A 15,513-nucleotide genomic window follows, 5' to 3' on the forward strand; every position below is an offset into this window, starting at 1 on the left:
GTTAATAAAAGGATAAATAAAATTAACTGGCCGAAGAAAATAGATAGGGTGTGGCTAGAACTCATAATGAAAATGCTCACTTGAACATTTCTTCTCTTATATTTCTCATATATGTGGTTGATTTATTTAAAGAATATAAAATATCATAATGAAAACTTTTAAGTATTATTAATTCCATCTTATAAAATCCATCATATATAACTCTCTCTCTCTCTCTCTACCTCCCCCCTCCCATTCTACTTTTTCCTTAAACTCTTTTGAATCCCTCTCAACTCTAATAAAAACTATGGGTATAAATTAGAATGGATTGGGGCCAACCCTAGTCCAACCTTAGGCTTGAACTCAAACCGATTTCAAAACCCAAGTTTTCCACCTAAACCCCACCTAAGCTAAACTCAACTCAATTTTGGGATAGGATAGGGTGAATTTGGTGAGTCTTGGGTGGGTTGTTCAAGCTTGAAATTATTTTCATTCATGTTTTGCATTTTATCTTCTATTATGATTGCATAGTAAAATTAAATACTAGTACAATTGTAAAACTAAAGTAAACTATCCATCAATATAGATGCTTTTTTTTTTTTTCATTGCCTCATCTTTATTTTAATATAATATTAGTTACCTATCACTATTTGTTTTACTTCTTATATCTCATAATTACTTAAACACTATTAAATAATCATTCAACGATATTGCATGAGTTTTTCTTAAACTATTCTACAGTCCTAAAACCTTCTTTATTAGTCGTATGTACATAACATTTTATTAGTTTAATATTTGTCCATTTGCTCAACAAAAGAAAGAAAAAAAAAAGTGAAAACCATAACAATTGATCCATATATGAAAATCTTTCTTTAATGACGTCTCCTAAGATATAAAAGGCTTGCATTAAAATCATTAGGGGTGTCCATGGTTTGGTTAACCGAATCATAGCCCGTTTTTGTAAATCGAACCAGTGGTACTGGTTTTTTCATTTCGCCAAACTGAAATCAAGCTGGTTAACTGGTCTGTCGGTTTCGGTTCTTAAGTTTTTCAGTTTTTATATTTATAATGTATATTATATAAGTATATGTATAATATTATATTATAAATATTTTAAAAATATATAATATATTTATAAATAGATCATTATAAATATAATATAAGTATATATTTATATATAATGAATATATATTTTTACATAATACATAGAAAATATGTGACATATATTAAAAATACATATAAATATATATACCAGTCGGTTCGATTAACCGTCGATTTTTTATAGATTAACCGAAAACCGAACCGATTGATTCGATTAACCACATTTTGTGGTTCGGTTTTCTCGCTTCAATTTGGTTTTCAATTTTTGATTTTTCATGGACAACCCTAAAAATCATGACTGTTTTCATATATAAAATTTTGTTTTAATTAAGTCTCCTGAGAAAAGCCTGTATAACTCGAAGTAGGAAAAAAAAAGGAAAAGATTATATTGTGTTAGAGTAAGGTAGTAAATGCATTTATGACATGCATGCTATGTTAAATGCACATTTATAATTTTTTCTCCAAAATGAACTAAAAATGTAACTGAAACAAATACATGTATATTACATGAATACTTACTTTCAGATAAATAGTATTTAATATTCTTGAAACTAAACCATAGATTAATTATTTTATTAGTATATTGTTTTTATATTCATTGAATGCCACTCCTTCAAACCTTTAAAAAAAAGTTATTAGGAATCTTAATTTAGGGATTGCGAACATATTGAATCGAATTCAAATAGGGGTATATCCAAGTCTGATCTGATAATAAGCTTGATATCTGATGAATATGTAAAATAAAGATAGTAATTTGTTTATCTCTTTGGCACAGTTTGGAAGGAGTACAAATACAAATAGTAGAGTGCAAAACTTTATATATTTTTTTATTATTTTGTATGAATCTATACTATACATATTTGTATTTGTATCTTTTGTACCATCCAAATATTTGACTAGATCGAAATATCAATAAATCATTTTAAAATTATCAAAAATTTATAAAATAAAATAAAAAACAAAAAATATATATATAAATGAAAAATAGTTGATCTAAATCACAAACCTTGTAAAGATTTTTAATACTAGAACATAATATTTTTATATATGGATATGTAATCAAATCATATTAGATATCCTAGTGGATCAAATCAAGCAATACTTGAATTCAATCTAATTAACAAAAAAAAAAAAAAAACAAAAAGAATTCGATCTAATCAATAAATTGATCATAATTTCAGATCTGATTATAACTAAACAAATATTCGAATTGGGTTGCCCTTGCTCATACCCTTTTGCTGATAATTGAATCCCTCATATATTGGGAATGAGAGATGGCAATAGCAAAAGGGTGATGCTCCTACATTTAAAAGATGAATTTGGAATATTAGAATCGCTATTTGAAAATGTGATATCTTATATCTTGTCATATATCTCTACTAACAATAATGAACACCAAATAATGGTTAGGTGATTGTTTGAACGGTTCAATCAGTCGGGTCAATGATGATTGCTTAATAATCAGATTGGATGTGTTTACATAAAATCAGATCAAATCGGTTGAAGTTGACTCCATCCGACGATTGCTTAATTATCTATATATTATAAATAAATATATATTGGATTGGATTTGAAATTGATTCCATCCGATCCGATTAAAATTCGAATTTGAATATATTATTAATATTTATTGATTTTAATATATAAAATTTATATAATTACATTTAAAATTATAAAAAATTCTTATATATTATATTATATATAAATAAATAAATAAATATATATATATATAATAAATTTTAGTATATTATATTTATATTAATTTATTATATATAATATTTGAAAAATAATTATTTTTTTAATTTTTTTGTATTTTATAAAATTAAAGTGGGGTTGGATTGTATTTTGCTCAACGAAGCAAATCTTTATGGTTTTGGGTTTGCCGTTGCAAAGCAAGGGCCCTCTCCTAGTAATTAGTGAAAAAGGATTATACTTCTCATAGTCTTGATTGAGCTTCCACATCAAAGTATTACTCCTTGATTCAATGGAAGCAACTAGGTAAAGAAGATGGTGCAAGAAGGGAAAACCTAAATTTAGGGGGCATTTTGTCATTGGGTTCATTATCTTGGGGTTATTTCAAAGACATCCAACCACAAAGATTCATTGTGTAAATATCTTGTAGGTTTTGTATTTCATTGTGTAAATATCTTGTATGTTTTGTATAGTATAACAAATATTTATAAGTTTTGTAAGAAAAAATTTGCCTTATCAAAATATCCAATCTTTCAAGATGTCCCTATTTGAAGAGCTTGGACCTCCTGCAAGTAAAATCTCTGCACACGTGGTAATCAGCTACACGTTAGGAATACCTCGCATTCTTGTATACTAAATTCAAAAGTAGATGTTCCCATAGTGTAATTGGAAGCCCCTGCTTTTTAGAGTGTGTATAGGGTTTTTGCATGTGGGAGATCCCGTTACCTATCTAAGTGTGGAATGATAAATAAGAATGTAATGGTGGAAAACTTATTTTGAAAACCAGAGAGAAATTAAGAAAGAATCTATTTAAAAAGAAGAAAATAAAATGAGAATTGAATAAAAGAAGCGTATTTATATCATTTTTTATGTCTTCCAATTGTAGAAAGTTTACAGCCCATTCATCATCGAAAACTTCTCACTTTTTTTCATTTAAAATATTTACTCTTCTTTCTTCACAAATACTTTTACCATCTAAAATGCTTACAACTTTGAAAGACTTAACCAATGTTCACTAAATGAAGTATGATGATTTGTGTTTACTATAGGGATGTTGGGTTCCTTGGTGATCTCATTTTCCAATTGTTGGGATGTGCCACATTAAACACAAAATATCATGAGTTTTTTTTTTTTTTTTTTTTTGTGTTCTTGATAATACATCGAGTTCGCATCAGTGCCCCACACAATGAAAGGGGGACACCTGCCCTCCCGCATGAGCTCCATCTTTCCGCTCGCAGAGATAACGCGTTATAGTTAATGGGGATCCCATTGAGTTCAAACAGCCCCCCACAAGATTGTCCTTCACAAAGTCTCATTGCACATTCTCACCCTGTATTGAAATATCTTCCAATGATGACATCATCATTTTTAAGATTATCAACGAGAGCAGGGATGTGCTGTGAGACTTTGAAAGGGGGGCAATCTTGTAGGGGATTTGATTTGGTTCCATCCCATTCGAGCTTAACCTCTTTTTTGACTCGAATTAGGAGGAGAACCCCTGTTTACCGTCATTCTGTCTCTGATAAAAAATCTACTGATTTTTCTGACGTCGGCATTCATTCCGGTGGTCCACCGTCGGGAGGTAGTCACTCTTGTATTCTTTTTTTTTTTTTTTTTCTTTTACTGCAAAGCATATAAAGGAGGGTTTTTTTTTCACCACTGGCAAGGTGGAATGAACTCAACCCCTGTGCTGAAGCACCGCTTGCCGCTGTTCGAATGACGGAAGCTGTAATTGAGAAAAGTAAGGAGAAACTAAAGAGCTCAACCCCTGTATCCAGCTGTGGCAAAGCTACGAATTGTTCGGATCCACGTGATTGCAATTGCGAAATTCAATGTCAAGATCTTTAAGTCAACTGCGTTCTTGGATTATTAGACACCGGTTAACGGGTCAAAGCCTAACGAGTGTGACATGGCTTGGAGGTTCCGGAACAAGGAGGAGAAATTTTGGCACAAGTACAGGAACGAGGTTTAGAATTGGCGTTAAAGAGGTATGTGGTTGCCGGCACAGGCCGGTGGCATTCGGGGATCAATGCAACGCTACAAAGGCCTAAGTTGAATTTGACACTGAGCATGGGAGGTCCTAAGAATCCGAATCCTCCATCGATTCGCGACGATGAGATTAATGACACGATCCCAATGGTCTGAAGGTGAAAAATGTAGCTGGTGGTCGCCAGTGATGGTTGGTGGTGAAAAAAACCCTCCCTCATTTGTTTTGCAGTCAAGGTTCAGATTGGAGGGATAAATATGTAGAGTGCAAAATCTTATATTTTGTATATATTTATATAATAAGTATTTGTATTTGTATTCCTTTCAAATAGAGTCCAAAGAAAAAAGTAATAAGAATACAAGAGTTGAAAGTGTGACAAAGATGAGAGAAACGGAGAATTGATTACCTTTCGACGGTGTGACTACCCGGAACGAACGCCGACGTTGAAAAAAAAAACAGAAGATTTCGATCGGAGACGAAAGGACGGTAAACAAGGGTTCTCCTCCGAAGTCGAATAGAAAGAGGGTCGAGAGGGAAAGGGATCCCCTTTAACTAGTAGCCTAGCACTTGTGAGCTCCGCACACATAAAGATGGAGTTCGTGTGGAAGGACAGGCATCTTCGTTTCATTGTGTGGGGAACCTGTGGGGCGCTGATGCGAACCCTAATACATCACACATTACATTTCACCTAATAACCAGTACATTTCAAATCCCAATATTTTGGACCGCACCACACCACCAAGGTACAAAATAGACTACCCCATAATGCACTATTTTAAATACAACATTGTAAGGCCCAATAGTCTATAACTCACCATACTTGGTTGAGACTATGACTCAGTTTGGGAAGAGTACAAATACAAATATGTATAAATCAAACCTTTGTTTATTGTACTTCTAAACATTGTTTTGCACTGTACATTTTTTTGTATTTGTACTCTTCCCAAACTGAGCACATGGTACAAACACACTTTAACTAAGCATATATGAAAAGTGCACACACCTCTAGTCGTTCACTAGGAGTAAATATTGGCTCCTATCCGGTCGGAGGATATGTATCCAACCAAATGCATTTTAAACTTAAATCTTAGGGTTTAAGAGTTCAAATGTTTAAAGTTTATGTTTACGGTTTAAGGTTCAAGGTTATATAGTTAAATTTTAGGGTTTAAGAGTTCAAATGTTTAAAGTTTATATTGTAGGGTTTAAGGTTCAAGGTTATATAGTTAGATTTTAGGGTTAGGGTTTAAGATGTTTGAGGTCTAAAATTTAGCATTTAGATAGAAAAATCAATAGGTGGTGGACGAAAGCGTCCGACCATGGTAGGAATGAACTAAGGCTATCTTTGGGTTGAAAGAAAAATTAGGAAACCTATACAATGTTTGTACAGGTTTTCCTACCTTTTCCTTCCTTTTCCTATTTTTTATTTCAAACCAAACACAGCTTAAAGCCCACTCCCTAAAAGGACAAGAGTACCCTTATATATAAAATTATTATCATTTAATATAGGGATTAATATCCAAATTACTACCACAATAGTATTCAATGGATTGGCTCTCTTTAGCATCTTTACATATTAGTCTTCATCATTTGATATCTATAATTTTACCTTTTCACTAAAGTTAATGATTCAAGCTTGAAAACTCAAAAGAATTTGGTAATGACTAATGTATCTTACTGAATGAGTTATTGCTTTGTCTATTAGCAAATAAATCATCAAATAAGTTGTGAACTCCTTAATGGATGAATTCAATGTTATTACCACTGAATACTTTTATAGATAATTATTTATAGGGTAAATTGCATAATAGTACCCTGTACTTTCTGCTTAGTCTCAATTTGATACCTGAATTTCAAAATGTGCCAATCCTGAACTCCTAAATCGTCTCAGTTTAGTCCAAAATTGTTAACCACTGTTAAGTGTAGGAATGGCAATGGGGCGGGTTCGAGGCGGGGATTACATTCCCCATTCCCAACCTCGACCCCCAAATCACCCCCCATCCCCGCCCCCAATCCCTGGCGGGGAAAGGAATCCCCCCTCCATCCCCGACCCCAATAGGGAGTTCATCCCCATTAGACCCAAATCCCCGACGAATTGGAGACAGAGAGTCTGAGTCTTAGAGAGACTGAGAATGAGAGTTAGAGAGAGAGAGAGAGAGATAGATAGATAGATAGATAGATAGATAGAGAGAGAGAGAGAGAGAGAGAGAGAGAGAGAGAGAGAAAGAGAGAGAGAGAGAGAGGACTGTTGCGACTTGCGAGAGCTGAGGTCGGCGATGAGAAAGAATTCGAAGGGTGAGGCGATGACAAAGGCAGTCGGTGATGATCGATGAACTGGCGACGAAGACAAACTGACGAAGGAAGACGAAACTAGGGTTCTATCGAAGACTCGAAGTCGAAGGGTTTTACTATTGAGTCATTGAATGTTCTACTTTTTTTTTTAAGTTTTAATCTTTTAAAAAATGAATAATGATTATTATAATATATAATATATAAATATATTATATAATATATAATATAATTATATATATTAATCGGGGATAGGTCGGGGCGGGGATTGCATTTCTCGTCCCCGTCTCCGATCAAGGATTCAGGGGTAGCCCCATCCCTAACCCCGACCCCGCCAAGGTACCCCCCATCCCTGACCCCGTCGGGTCGGGGTGCCGGGTACCCATCGGGGATGGGGAAAATTGCCACCCCTAATTAAGTGGCATGTGAAAGGATGCAAATGCCCTTTGGGTGTCACCTAATTTTCTTTATTAACCATCCAAATGCCCAAATCCAAATGTCCTTTGAGTTGTTTACCATTGCTTTGGTTTAACCTTAATTCTTAAGAAAGAAAATGATGAACAATGTCTTATTTTGAAGGATAATTTTGATATTTTCAAAAGTTTTAAGTCACACATGTCATCACATGATACAAATAACTGATAGACTGCTAACAATAGGGACAAACCATAACATTTTGTGAGTTCAGGTACTAGATTGGCACATTTTGAAATTTAGTTACCAAAGTGAGACTAAGCCCAGAGTATGAGGTACTAATCTTCAATTTACCCTTATTTATATATCTATCAAAGGACAAATTTAGTTACCTAAGTTGAAATTTTTGAACCCAACAACTTAGGTTGAGTTTGGAAAGAGTACAAATGCAAATATGTACAGTGCAAATACATACAAAATAATGCAAAATATAAGGTTTTGCACTCTTCATATTTGCATTTGTACTCCTTCCAAATTGAGCAGTGGTTAGGATTGAGGTCTTGGGCTTTCTTGTCCACAACCTGAATGTGTCTTCATATATAGCTTTATGTATAAATACTGTACAAACATTTTTGTATATATGAAACTATGCATCAAGAATGTATACATGTACATATATGTATTAATAGCTTCAAGCTTAAAGGCAAACAATTTTTAGTATAACATGAGTATAATGATGTCTGATCACATGCCAATAAAATAGAATCCAACAGTCTACTGACACCACATATCTCATACATAGAAGGTCCCACTTTATGGTGGGTTCCAATTCCCTGATGAGATGTTCGGTATTAGATCAAGTTGGTAGAGGGTTGGAACGTGGTTTGTTGGCAGGAGATCCCATCTCTAGTATAATATTCACAAAGCACCATATTTATGTGTTTCTAGGTATAATACTGCTAATGTGGATTAACCTTAATGCATTTAATCTCAATTCAAAGAAACAGAAATATTTAGAAAAAAAAAAAAGTGAAGAAGTCAGGCCATGAACCCATCCCTATTCCAACCCAACACCTATGGGAAAAATACCAAAATTTCCAATTACAATGGGGGCTTTTCCTAATAGGCTTTTATTTATAGTAGTCATTAATGAATTACCTAAACATCTTTCTAAGGAGGTGCCTAGGAGGTCCTAGGCATGACGCATATCTTTGTTGATGACACAGTATTAATAGATGAAAGTATAGAAGAATAAAATATAAGATCAAATTTAAGTAGGACAAAAAAGCTGTGTTCTAAGTTTAATAATAATAGGAGTAGAATTTAAGCTAAGCGTAGGATTAGAGACCAAGAAACGTCTCACATTGACCTTTTCTATTAGCTTGATTCAGTAATCCATAACAAAGGGGAAGAGGAGCAAGAGATGGGCAAAATCAAGAAGTGCATTTGGAGTCTTATGTGATAGAAGAATATCATTTAAGGTAAAACAAAAATTTTATATATAAAACATTTATATGACCACCAATATCATATTCATATGGAGTAGAGTGTTAGATGGTCAAGAGATATACAAAAACTGAATGTGGTAAAAATCTTTAATTTTGAGATGAATGGATGAATGAGAAAATCATAAAAGAATAGGACTCGAGATAAATTTATCCTCAATAGGCGATAAAATGAGAGAAAGTAGCGTAAGATGGTTTAGTCACATATAAACAAGATCATTTAAAGCAACAATATAAGAAATGATCTCTGTTCAAGTTGAAGGTTAGATGATGATCATGATTATTTCGAGTCATTTGGATTGTTAAACTCATTTGATGTAGGAGGTTTTAGCAAGTGGAATTGATTAATTAACTTGGATTTCATAAATTACCGGTTCACCCAAATCGGTAATTTTTTAAGTTCAACCGAACCCAATTTTAGATGGTCTGGGCTAGGGTCGGTTGATGCCTGGAACAACCTGACCCAATGGATTAGGGTTGAGAATCAAGCAACCCTTTACCCGGACTTCACATGGTTTGACTTCGACCCGACCCGAATTCCACCACTACAATACTTCATGGAGACTGGAGAGAACTGAGAAGAATTGAAATAGGAAATAAGCTCGTAGTAGAAATAGAATCTAATGAAGAGAGTTCGGGATGTGACTGAAGCAGTAGTGGGGGCCATGCATTGGCGCGGGACCCAGTTAAGTGGTAGTAGACGTTCATCAACCCCGGTCGGTGACCAAGCCAGGGTTCTCACTTCTCAGGCATCAGACAGATCAGCTTATAAAAGCAGAGGCCTTACTCTCATTTTTCTGATTTTAGACCTGGAAAAAAAAAACTCCATTTTTATTTCGCAGAGTTTAGATAGATAACCAGGGCATCCTGTGAGAGATGGCAGAATATGGAGGCGCGATCTCCCTCTCACAAGCTCGGGACTGTCACACCTCCGACGACGAAGACGACGAGCACGGCGCCAGAAGCGGCGGCCCGTTCATGGTCGGTGGTGGTGTTGGAGGTAGTAGTGGTGGAGTCACCAAGACCAAGATCAACCACGGCAGCAGCAACAAGACCGGGGGAGATGCTGGGTCGACGGTGGAAGTCGTTCGGAAACCGAGAGGCCGACCACCTGGGTCGAAGAACAAACCCAAGCCACCAATCGTTATTACCAGAGACAGCGACTGCGCCATGCGACCAGTCGTCCTCGAAGTCTCCGCCGGGTCCGACGTCGTCGAGATGGTCTCACAGTTTGCTCGTCGCCGACACGTGGGTCTCTCCGTCCTCAGCGGTTCAGGCACTGTGGCGAACGTTACCCTCCGGTATCCCACTGCACACGCATCAACGCTCACTCTAAATGGCCCTTTCCACATTCTCTCACTCTCAGGCACCTTTCTTGGGTCCTCGTCCTCATCTTCCTCTGCGAAATCGTCTCCATTTACTATCTCTCTTGCAGGAGGTCACGGGCAGGTGTTCGGAGGGACTGTTGCAGGGTCACTTGTCGCTGGGAGCACCGTAGTTCTAGTTGCGGCATCTTTTGTAAACCCTACTTTTCACCGTCTTCCTGGTGAAGACGAAGAAAGCGAGGACGTTAAAGCTGGTAACATGGTGGGTGGAAGCGATTCTTGCACGAGTAGCATGTCCATGTCTGTTTACAGTGTTGCTGCTCCGAGCCCTTTGAATTGCCAGATCCCCCCTGAAGTCTTGCCGTGGCCTCCCACCTCACGTCCTCCATACTGAAATCTGATATACATCATAGAAGAGAAGAAATCTGAGACACCCATCTCCAGATTTCCTCAGTTTTGCTTTGAATCTATGATTGATTGCAGTTATTTCTATTCTAACTCTCCCTCAGAAACTATTCCCTCTTAGTTGTTGGTTTGGTCGTGTCAGTGTTTCAACCACCTTCCATTCCTCTTTTTTCTGCTATATTTTCCTTTCTGGTATTCACAGTTCTCATGGCTATTTCTTGTGGGTTTCCAAGTGTTCCTTGTCTTTTCTCTTTGTCTTTCGATTAGCCCACTCGCAAGGTTTTCAGGGTCTCCTTTCGGCTTCCATTTCGTTCTCGAGAAGTTGGGTTTTGCTCCTATTGGTGCAGCTTCTGATCTGATGATACTGTCAGTTCTTCAGATATTCTATGTCAGGACTCAGACTCAGTGTTGAGCCCCCTCGGGAAGTGCCGATTCTCCATCCCCGAAGCAAGCAGCAGATTAGCACAAACTACAGAGAAAGAGAGAAAGATAAACATCCAAACTTCAGGTTTATGGGTAATGATCTTGTCCTTTGTAAAAGAGAAATTAAAGGAGCAGAGAAAACAACACTTACAGGAACTAACTGGTGGACTGAACAGAAGATTGATAGGATTGTAGCTGAATGTTTCCTTCTGAAGCTGCTTTCAATGTTCTGTATCATTATCCAACTAGATTGTTAGGAGTTCGTGTGCTTGCTCTACTCTTCTCTAATATATATATATTTTATATTACTGATCTGTTATGCGGGTTTTGGTACTTCTGAATCATCTGATATCTCCTGTCTGCTATCTTATATAAAAATATAATAAATCCTTTATATTTATATACAAACATGTCCCTACCAACCCAACAATGGCAATCTCCAACCTGCTTCCATGGTGGCTTTTGTGGGGTCTGTCTGCTTGTTTGTTGGTTGTTTGCTTCACGACCTTATCCGCCACCATTGTTGAATATAGATAGAATAGAGCAGAAAGCTTACAAAAGATACGCACACAGAAACTAATATATATTTTTTTCACGAAGAAGATTGGAGACATGAACCCGTTAGTCCTATTCAAGTCACTTTCCGTTTACTAGCTCACCCTTATTCTAAATCTTTGTGGGAAGACTGCTCAGACTCAGAGCAAGATTATTTGCTTAAAACCTCAGACTCAGAACACTGATTTGAATTTTGAAAGCTGAAAGACGAGTCAAGAGTATGATACAGTGTGACTGCATCAAGTCAAGAGTGCTAAGCATGTAATTAGCACCTAGCCAACAGCTTAAAGATATCATATACCTGGGTGAGGTCTCTTTCGCCGAATAACTTCGATCTTTTGGAGAAGTGCTCTATCTCTTTTTTCTTTTGAAAATTTTTTTCATTGAAGGAATCATGATGAGAATTTAGAGAGAGGGAGAGATTTTCGTTGTGGGTTTTCATGATAGTGAATAATGATGGAAAATTTCCATCAAAAAAAGGAAGAATAATGATGGTCAAAACTCACTGTGTTGAAGAAAAGTTGAGAGGATGAACTGTGATGAAGGTGGCTGTGGCTTGTGAGGGTGGTCATGGTACTACCGACTACGGGAGTGCCGCAGTTGCTCGTCAAAATGTGACTGACCTGCAGGGGGGGGGGGGGGGGAGGGGGGACTGAGGGGGGTTCGTCCAAGTGGGCGCACGCGTGGTCTGTTGCTGCAGCAGGAATGCAGGAGGCTTTCTACACGTATCCATTTCTAATTGGCTATCTCTATTTTCAGTTTCTCACACAGAGAGAAGGGAAGAGAGAGGGAGAGAAAGAGAGAAAGAGAGGAGGGGAAAAGCTGCTAAGCTTGGCTGAATTTTACATTGTTATCTGACCGGGGCAACGCTCGACCCTCTGAGGCTTTCCTTTCCATCTTTCAAATGAAAACAAAGTTCAAAGTTTCAAAGTAGTTTCCAATTACAAAAGAGATACATGCTTTATGTTTTTGATTCTGGAATCTGGACCGTTTGTTTTACGAAAGTACGATGACGGTCTTACGGTTTTGAGTTGGTAACATTCTCCAATGCATTTGCAGGCAGCAGCCGCAGGAGTACTTGTGGTGAGTCTCTCGGACAGAGAGAGAGAGAGCGAATTTATAGTACGAAGAAGGCATTAATATCGAAATAAGTCCGGACAGTCTGGACGTTCATCCAAGTTTGAACTGGGGGAAGCATTTAATGTGGGTGACTGAGCGTTGAAAATGATTCTGGTACATTGGTTTGAAGAAAAGGAAGCAGGCTCAGACTCAGAATTCAACTGAGTTTCCATTGTTCCAATGCTAATGCTTCCCCACCCAGTAATGAAACGAAAGGAGATCCGTCGATCGACCATCGTCCGATCCATTCCTGCTGTTGACTGCAGAAGTTGCGGGCATTTTGGATGCATACAGCCATGTCCGGCAGCCGGCAGCAGGAGGTGCACATGGGGTGAGTCGACGTCCCTAGCATCTAGCCCATCTAATAATGCTGTAAAGATGCCTAGTAGTGGTAGTAGGTATTTGGGGGGCTCTCAGCACATGCCGCATGTTGATTCACCGTCGCAAATTGAATCAGAATGATTAGATGACCATACGACTCCCTTTGCTCTTGATTTTGTGCAACTTTTTGAATTTAATAACCCATTTCATGACCAAAATTAATGCTATGAAGTATATACAGGTCATATTTTAACCGAGTTTTCATAGAAATTCTCACTTTTGGAAGGAGTACAAATGCATACAAAATACAAAGGTCTTGCACTTTACATATTTATATTTCTTCCTAAACCAAAAGTGCAAATGTGCAATAAGGTATTGATTATTAATTATATGAAAAACAGAAGGAAGTTCTAAGTGTTCTTTGGAATCTTACAGTTCCAAATTTCAATTCATGTAATTAGGAATGTCAATCTTCTCCATTTCACTGGTGAGAATGGGAATGATTTTCTACAAGTATATTCCTTAGTGGGGAAGAGAAGAATACTCTCCCCGCCTTAATTATTTTCTTAGGCTGTATTTGAATGCGGTGTAAAAGTAAAATTACATCGATGGAGTATTACACCTATCGACTTAATTAAAGTCATGGACCGTTGTAAACTAGAAAGAGTGATTATCGATGTAAATACTTACATCATTTTTATTGAAGTTGTATTTACATCTATTATCCATGCAAGACTTGATGTATGTGAAGTTCATCGATTTGTTATGTTTAACTACACTCCATCCAAATGTCGATTGCACCTGCCCGTATTTACACCATAAACAAACATAGCCTTATGGATTAATTGCTGATTATATTTGTTACATAGTATTTTTGTTAAGCATTTTTCATTTTCTTATGACTTGTAACTATTTCACTTTAGTATCTTTAAAAATATGGTTGAATATAAAAAAAAAAAAAAAACTTAGAATGAAGTAAAAGTAAATTTCATATCATAAAAAATGACGAGGAATGGGGCCCGGCGAGCAGCTCTTCTCTGCCCTGCTACGTTGTCATTTCTATCAGCTAGCTAATCAGCCATTCTAATTGGGTTTTTATTTTTTTAATACAAAAGTAACGGATACAAGAAGGGTTTATATTCACATGATTTTTTTTTTCTTTATTTAATAAATTAATCCATACGTAGGATCTCTGACAGCTATAAATGAATGATGTAATATTTTAAAAAGTATGAACTCAATATGACCCCAGAATTGAAGATCAAATCAACCCCCACAAGATTGCCCACAATAACGTTTCACGGCACATTTCCTCCATGCAGTGGGAACATCTCCTGATGATGACATTATCATTTCTGGTATTCGTAATACATGTCGGAAATGTTCTGTTGGATGTTGTGGGGGGCTGATTTGAACTCCCAAAATTGATATGTATGATACAGTATGACATGTTTTGATATTTTAAAATTTGGTATAGAAATGCTTACTTTATAAGTAATAACCCAACTAGCAAAATTACACTCATAAAACATTTTAAGCAAATCAGGGGTTGTAGATTCGTAAATCTCAACCCTGTAAAATAAACCCTCTTTTATGGTTGACTTATATAAAAAAAAAAAAAAATTTAAAAGTATAGGTGGCATTGTAGATTAAGCAAAAGAAATACAAGGTTAAATATAGGGTTGATATAGGCTGTGGGTTTGAATACTTGGCTAATTCAGTGGGTTTTCTATCTGATGGAAAGTTCATTTTGGATTGGCCACTAGAATCCTTTTAAAAGGCATCACCCCAAAATGAAAGAAAATAAAGCTAGTCTATCCATATCAATTGATTCAAAAAACAAAAAAAACGGAAAAAAATTCCATCAATACATACGGATAACAAGTGACTGAACTGAATGGCTTATTGTTTTGTTTTCTAGTGGATAAGTTATTAAGGAGGTTGCGAGTTGATGGCAGAATCTGAAGTTGGACTCATTACTTTACCCTAGAACTAGAGTTCTTTCAGTTTTCCAACTCTAGCCGTTACAAACAACTCCTGATCTCTTTCAATTTACTTATATCCTACTTCAGGAGTTGCACGTACGAAATCTTACTAATTTTTTTTTTTGCAAGGCCCCAAACTTTACTCCAGGTGAAGGTGATAATGAAACAAGAATTCATTATCAACTTATTAAAATTATAGAATTTATCTCATAAACTCCGTTCTGCCAAATTGTATGGCAGCCTATTATATTTGGCACATTAATAAATCTAATTACTATATTTGTTCATAATATTCCTTTTTTGTTCAGACCTATTTATGGATTGGGAAATCTGATGGGGCAGGACCAGCCCAACCCGTTCTTTGTCAGGCTTGGACATTAGTTCTGGGCCATGGATTTGGGCTTGGGTCCAAAACA

General features: G+C 36.3%; 1 long non-coding RNA gene and 1 pseudogene across 3 annotated transcripts; both read left to right on the forward strand.

Annotated features, from left to right (window-relative positions):
* The first annotated feature begins 4,056 nt into the window (after positions 1–4,056).
* Positions 4,057–5,062, forward strand: LOC148845213 (uncharacterized). The gene is made up of 2 exons (XR_016102401.1): positions 4,057–4,354; positions 4,440–5,062. It is a non-coding gene; the product is annotated as an uncharacterized LOC148845213 (long non-coding RNA).
* A 4,680-nt stretch (positions 5,063–9,742) lies between these two features.
* On the forward strand, positions 9,743–13,304 carry LOC148845214 (AT-hook motif nuclear-localized protein 28 pseudogene; annotated as a pseudogene). Of its 2 annotated transcripts, XR_016102152.1 has the most exons (2): positions 9,743–11,210; positions 12,732–13,304. The product of XR_016102152.1 is annotated as an AT-hook motif nuclear-localized protein 28 pseudogene, transcript variant X2 (transcript). The 2 variants fall into 2 exon arrangements; XR_016102151.1 differs by lacking the exon at positions 12,732–13,304 and having other exon boundaries at positions 9,743–11,525.
* The last annotated feature ends 2,209 nt before the right edge of the window (positions 13,305–15,513 follow it).

The sequence above is a fragment of the Nelumbo lutea genome, chromosome 7 (assembly GCF_056320005.1).
Source record: "Nelumbo lutea isolate HS-2025 chromosome 7, American lotus-T2T, whole genome shotgun sequence".
Taxonomy (NCBI): Eukaryota; Viridiplantae; Streptophyta; class Magnoliopsida; order Proteales; family Nelumbonaceae; genus Nelumbo; species Nelumbo lutea.